The following is a 6,611-nucleotide window of genomic DNA, read 5'->3' on the forward strand; positions in this document are numbered from 1 at the left end:
ATTAAAACATTTAAAGGGTGCTTCACCTTCATACTTACTTCCAATTGGACCCTTAGGCATTTTTCTTGCAAATAGTGCTTCAAGTTCTTCAAGTTCTTCATTTTCTTTCCTACTTTCCTCAAGTTCTCTTGCATAAAAGGCTTTCCAATCAGGCTTGTCAAATGATGGTGCAGATGACGTTGATGCCTTAAAAGCTAAATTTGTCTTTATAGTAGCAACAAGACCAAATTCCTCAATTTCAAAAGCTGAAAGTTTTCCAATCAATGTATCCCTAGTTACTAATGTATTAGGCATTGTTCTCAACTTATTTATAGCAGTAACTTTCATTTTATATGCCAGTGACAATCCTCTTAAAACTTTTGAAACAATTTCATCTTCACTTAAGGTTCCTCCACAACATTTAATACCCAAAACAATTTCATTAACTCTTTCCATAAAAGCAGAAATCCTTTCATCTTCTTCCATTTTCAGATTTTCATACCTGACTTGGAAGCTTTCAAGTTTTACAATTTTGACTGTGGAATCTCCTTCATTCAATGTTTCCAAATGATCCCAAATAGCTTTAGTAGTAGACCTATATGATAAGCCCATGTTTTGTTGATCTGATAGTGCGCTCAAAAGTGCTTCTCTTGCTTTGCAATCATTTTCCTCATCTTTAGCCAAGTTTGTTGGATTAGGCCGATTCTGAGTAGGAGCACTATAGCCATTCTTTGTAACATCCCAAATGTCCTTTCCAATGCAATTTAGATGTGTCTCCATCCCGATCTTCCATATTCCATAGTTGCTTCCATCAAGTTTAGGACTATCCTTCCTAAAATAGTTAGAAGACATTGGATCTCCTCAAGATGTTAAACTTCTACAAAAGAGGACTAAGCTCTAATACCAATTGTTAGGTCTCGGAGACAGCTAAGAGGGGGGGCGTGAATCAATTGTCAGATAAATTCAAACCAAAAACAACTTAACCAACCTTAATGCTTAATACCGGTAAATCAAACTTTATCCCGGTAGACAGTTTATTAGTTAATTGCAGTACCGATAAAAATTAATGCATGAAATAGAAAGACAATAACATCCACAACACATAACACCAATATTTGTATGTGGAAACCCTGTAAGGGGAAAAACCACGGTGGGAAACCTTACCCACAATCAGATGATACTACTGCAGATAGTATGCGTATACAAATGGGGTCTGCACATGCAGAAAGGCCAAGCGCCTAGAGCTCATTGCTCAAACACAAATAGTAGTCACACTAACTACAATTGGATGATTAAATCCAATAAAGATGTGCTGCTCAAAATAACATCTTTCTATGTTGGATTCAATACTGGTGTAGTTCTATTTGTCTTCACAAAATCCTCCTTCAACCTTCAAATGATATCTACGTGTAAAGCTCTGCTTATTTTTGCATATACTGAATTATTTCTTCCTTCGCATTCCACACTTGATCTTACAAATAAGATCTTACATTTATACCTTAACCTAAGACCAATTTTAGTAGGTCGGCTCTACTAGATATTACAATAATACATTTTACAAGTAAATCAATAACCGATGCAATAATCGATTCAACATGTCAAGTTGATGCATTTACAACAATAATAAATCATCTCCAAAGCGTGTCGTGCTGATCTGGAATAGATAAGCCTGTCGATGCTTATCCTAGACCTATTTGTCGGTAACAACAAATATGCAAACACGAATATACCAATGAACAAATCTCCAAGACAAAGTATCCAAAAAATGTCTTCGACATAACCAGGTGTTTTCCATATCATTCCAAGTGCCAATGAACATTATATCCTGCCGGCATACCAGATACCAGTGACTGTGCATAAGTCACTTTCTTGCCGGTGAACATTGTCGATTCTTCAAATTGTCAGAGTGGACAAGTGTTAATAGGTGTTGACATCAATGACAAAACCATATCAACATAACCAAAATACCAACAAAAACCTCATCCAAGCCACCAGTGTAGTCATTGCCAAACAAGGCCCTGGTTAGCTTCACGATTTCAGGCTTCGGCTCCTTTAGGTCTAGTAGAGAATCCACAAAATGAGATGTTATATTAGTATTTACTCTATATCAATTCTCACTAACCAGTAAATTCTCACAAAGGATCCACTTCACAATAGTAATAATCAGGCCATTGTCGGTCTTAACTAGATGCTCTAAGCATGGGTCTATAACTAACCCTAAAAATAATAGCTAAGCTTTTTTAGTGGTAAATCTAATTGGGGTATCCATCTATGCCTAAACTTGCACTATCATGCTTTGCAGCACTAAGTTTAAATTCTAAATTAAGAATGCATTATCCAACAAGATAACTCCACTTTATAGACAATTTCAACTCTCATGCACGAATGAGAAATCATCCACCTACAATTTGAGGCAAGTAATCATGCCTTCAGAATTGAGTTTGAAGTGCTAGGTTGGCATCCTATATTTTTCATACTCAGTGTACATTAATTCAATCATAGCTTTGATGACAAGAACGATTATATGAAAACTAGGTTTTTCTTTCAAGCTTAAAAGAAATTAATGCATTTAGTATTCCTATTTATGACAAGGTTTGGTCTAAAGTCTAAAATGAGTAATATTTTGACTTTCCTTTCAATAATTCCCACATGGAAGAATATCATGTCATATACCAAAGTATTGGCCTCTATGGAATTCAAAAATAATACCAAAATTTAAATATTTCCTAAGATGAAGTATAATGGAAACGCATGTTCTCATTTAAAGTGAAAAATTATAAGGTTTTCCTCGCTATCACTTTGGTTTCCAACCTAGCAGCTTGGCTTCATTGCCAACGAAATTAAATGTAAAAATCAAAAGACAAAGGTCCTGAAGTGAAAATTATAATTTAAATTATTCATACTCAAGTGATCTAATAAACTCTACCAGAGCTATCGACGTCCAATTGGCAAAGAGCTATGTTTGATGGAAACCAAATCGATATCCTTATTGAGGCTATAAACACCTATCTTAGGGCAAGGTTCTATCTAGTTGGCTATGAGGGACAAATTCAACTACGCAACTTTATGAGAGTATTGCTTCTATTTTATTTCACCTCGTCCAAAAAGGAATGAAACACAATGCACATGCTAAAATGACTAAAGATCTACACACTTTGATAGACTTTCTTCCATATGTGGATCTTTAATAAGGAAAATCTTTATTTTGGTAGGTTTCTAATTTTTTTTTCATAGATTCAAATAATGAATGGATGAATTTCTTATTTTCTTCTCGGGTATCGACTCATTATATTTTTCAAGTTCCATATCAATCATGTTGGAATTAGGACATTGTTGCACCGCATGGCCAAAGTAAGAAAAAAACGCTAGAAATATAAAATGAGACTCCATGCTCAAGCCATTTTGATGAAAATCATGAGAAATCTAGGTGGTGCTCAATGCTGCATGTTTAGGGAAGGATAATAATGCAAAAGTACCTCATACAAAGGTAGTTACAAAGGTTACTATGATAAGGTCAACACATGACATATATGCAAACATGGATTCAGTTCCAAAAATCTTTTCCAATTTAAAGAAGCAATTCTATTCAAGCCTGCAAGCATTTTGTAATGAGAGTTCAATACTTTCAACATTTTTTTTTTTTTAAAGAAGAAAATATTTTAGAAGCTCAATAACTTGTAGCCCATGAGAAAACATTTCTTAAATAAAACATTCATATTGTGTCAATGTTGCCTTTTGCTTATTTTATTTCTATAGAAATGTTTCGTGCCATTTAGACATGAATGTAGTTATTGTATGCTTAATCTAGCGTTTTTGTTTCTTAGCTAATATGTGAATTAGAAACTTTTACTCTTCCATTTTCCTCAAATTAAGAAATTATATTGTTCTTTTGGTGAATGAAACCTGTGAATGGTTAATTATTGTGAAAATCTCCAAGGATCTATACATTTTACTGAGCCTTGACAAGTGTCTCCCTTGGTGAGGATTCAAATATTATATCCTATGTTTATGTAACTTTGTGTATTTTGTTCTCTTCTTGACAATGAAGGGTTTGTGGTGTGTTTTGCTCAATTCCAAAAAATGGTAGTTCCTTGTTATTTAATGAGAGAAACTTTAAAAGCTTTGCATTAGTGCATTGACTTAGTTTAGTTGTTTTAATGTTTATTCCCCTATCTCTTTCTATCCTATTTGAAATACAAAGACGTGACTTCTAAAATCTTGTAGGTCGTTTCACAAATCATATCAAGTCCCACACTTGTGAAACTTTTAGACTACCCTCAAATAAGTGAAAGCTTTGGAGGTCAATAGTTATCAATCTTGAAAGCTAGTTAGAATCTATGAATTCCTTAAAAGAAAAATTGTGAGAGAAAGGTGAGGATACTTATCCTATTTATTGGGAGACCCATCTATAATATAGATTTTAATCTTATTTAAAATTTATCAAATTAATAAAAAAATAGGAAAATGACATAAAGAAGCAAAAAATGAAAAAAACAATAATAAAATAAGAATTTGAATTATGAAGGATCTAGGAAATGAATTTGAAAGGTCTTTATTCTTGATGCTAGTACACACCCATTTTTTCATCCAAAATGTGTTCATTATTGTCCTTATTTTGTATTGCCATCCAAAAAATTACTTGAAAAAATAATTTATATAGAGTCTAAAGTTCTTTGCATATAGCCCCTAGTGTACATAAAATGAAATCCATCAAAGATATACAAAACTAAGGAAAGTAAAAGAATATAGGTTATATTTAAAATGATCTAACAAATCTAAAGTGTGGTGAGTAAAGAAAAATCACTAACAGTAATGAATGAGAAATTCTATTAATAATATGTCTTCATGTATATAGGTTTGCAAGTCATTTTTGTATCTTGTCCCAAGAGCAGTTAGCCTTGGTCTGCAAATCTGAAGCAGTGAGCTCCTTCATTGTAATTTGATATACATAGTGGATATATTTTTGTGGGCAAGTGCTCACCATGGTTTTTCCACATAGAAAATCTTGGTGTTGACGCGTTGGATATGTGTTGTTAATTAATTTCTTATGTGTTGCATTGATTTTGATTTAGACTGATTCACCACCTCGCCCCCCCCACCTCTTAGAGCCTTGGGTTCAACAACTTACACTCCAAAATAAATTTTTGACTTGGGTAACACTACAAAAGAGAAGTTGGAAGAGACTAGGACATTGCCCACTGTGCTTGACTAATTTCTAGAAACAATTGACTACCTAGATAAATTTATTATCCATGAACTCCTCGCTGATTAAAAAATCACATCTTTGGGGTTCCTTTGATGGGGGGCATGCCAAGGTAATCCTACTCTATGTGAGGTGGGAGGCATAATTTTTTTAATGCAAATCATTATATCACTTTTAGTGTTGGTTTGGGAAACAATATTAATAATTTTGTAAAAGTTATGGCATTAAAATTTTTGTTGACGATAACAAAGGATAGAAGAATGGATCAATTTTAGTGTTTCTATGGTTATCATCAAATGGATTTATAGGATCTATGAGGTGGAAAATTTATTTCTTACGCCTATAACAAAATACATTGATATGTTGCAACCTACGTTTGTCAATATTTCTTTCACCTATGTTTCTAGGGGGGTGCAGTTTAGAGGCATATGCTCTCTCAAAGGTGAGATTACAATTATTTGTGGATAGATGAGAAGCTATAGAACACTTGGAAGATTCTATCTTCCTTAGTATTATCCTCTCTATTACAAATCAAACACAATTTACATTTTACTTCTTTTTGTTGTGGTTTTGTCACCAAATTGACAATTTTAGTTCCTTCTTGATGATTTTGCTTTAGGCCATTTTTTTTCGTGCCCTTGTTTTTTTATTTGTTTCAAGTTTGTCCGCTATTTTCCTTGGTGGCCTCTATTTTTGGGCTTTACTTTTGCTAGTGTTTATGTGCTATTGTTGATTTTTGTTGGCTACTCTTTCACACTATTTTTCTTGTTTTTTATTTTTTCCTCCCTTGCAAAGCTTAGTTTAACTTCTTTAACATGTAATTTCATTTTAGATAATATGAAGCTATGAGCTTTTTAAAACAATATATATTTTTTTCATATTTTTTAATTTCTTACCATATTTTACATAATAAATTGTCTGTAATAAATTACTCTCTATCAAAAGTGAAGAAGTTGATAAGTATAACTTTAGAGATCCCAACACCTGGAAGCAAAATACCCGTCACAAAAGAAGAATGGAGACAAAAAACAATAATGACTTTGAAGAAAAAGATTATCATTCAAAGAAGGAATGAATAAAAAAGTACAACACAATCCTTATAAAAGAAGATTATGCAACCCTAAAGAAATCCTAAAAGGATAATGTGTATTTAATAATTAGAATAATCATTAAATACCTACAATATTATTAAATTATTAAGTTTATCTTAAGTGTAGAAGATAATAAACTAATAATTAAATAAATAATTATTAACTAATACATGATGATTCTAACAAAAAAAATTTATTTTTTTAAATTTATATTATAATAATAATTATTTAAATTACATAAAATAAATATAAAATTAAAAATCATAAGAGAATTAACTTCGCAAATACTCCTTTAAAATTTGGACTATTACTAAATAAAATAGACTAAACAAGGGCAT

The sequence above is a fragment of the Cryptomeria japonica genome, chromosome 10, assembly GCF_030272615.1.
Source record: "Cryptomeria japonica chromosome 10, Sugi_1.0, whole genome shotgun sequence".
In the NCBI taxonomy this organism is placed as follows: domain Eukaryota; kingdom Viridiplantae; phylum Streptophyta; class Pinopsida; order Cupressales; family Cupressaceae; genus Cryptomeria; species Cryptomeria japonica.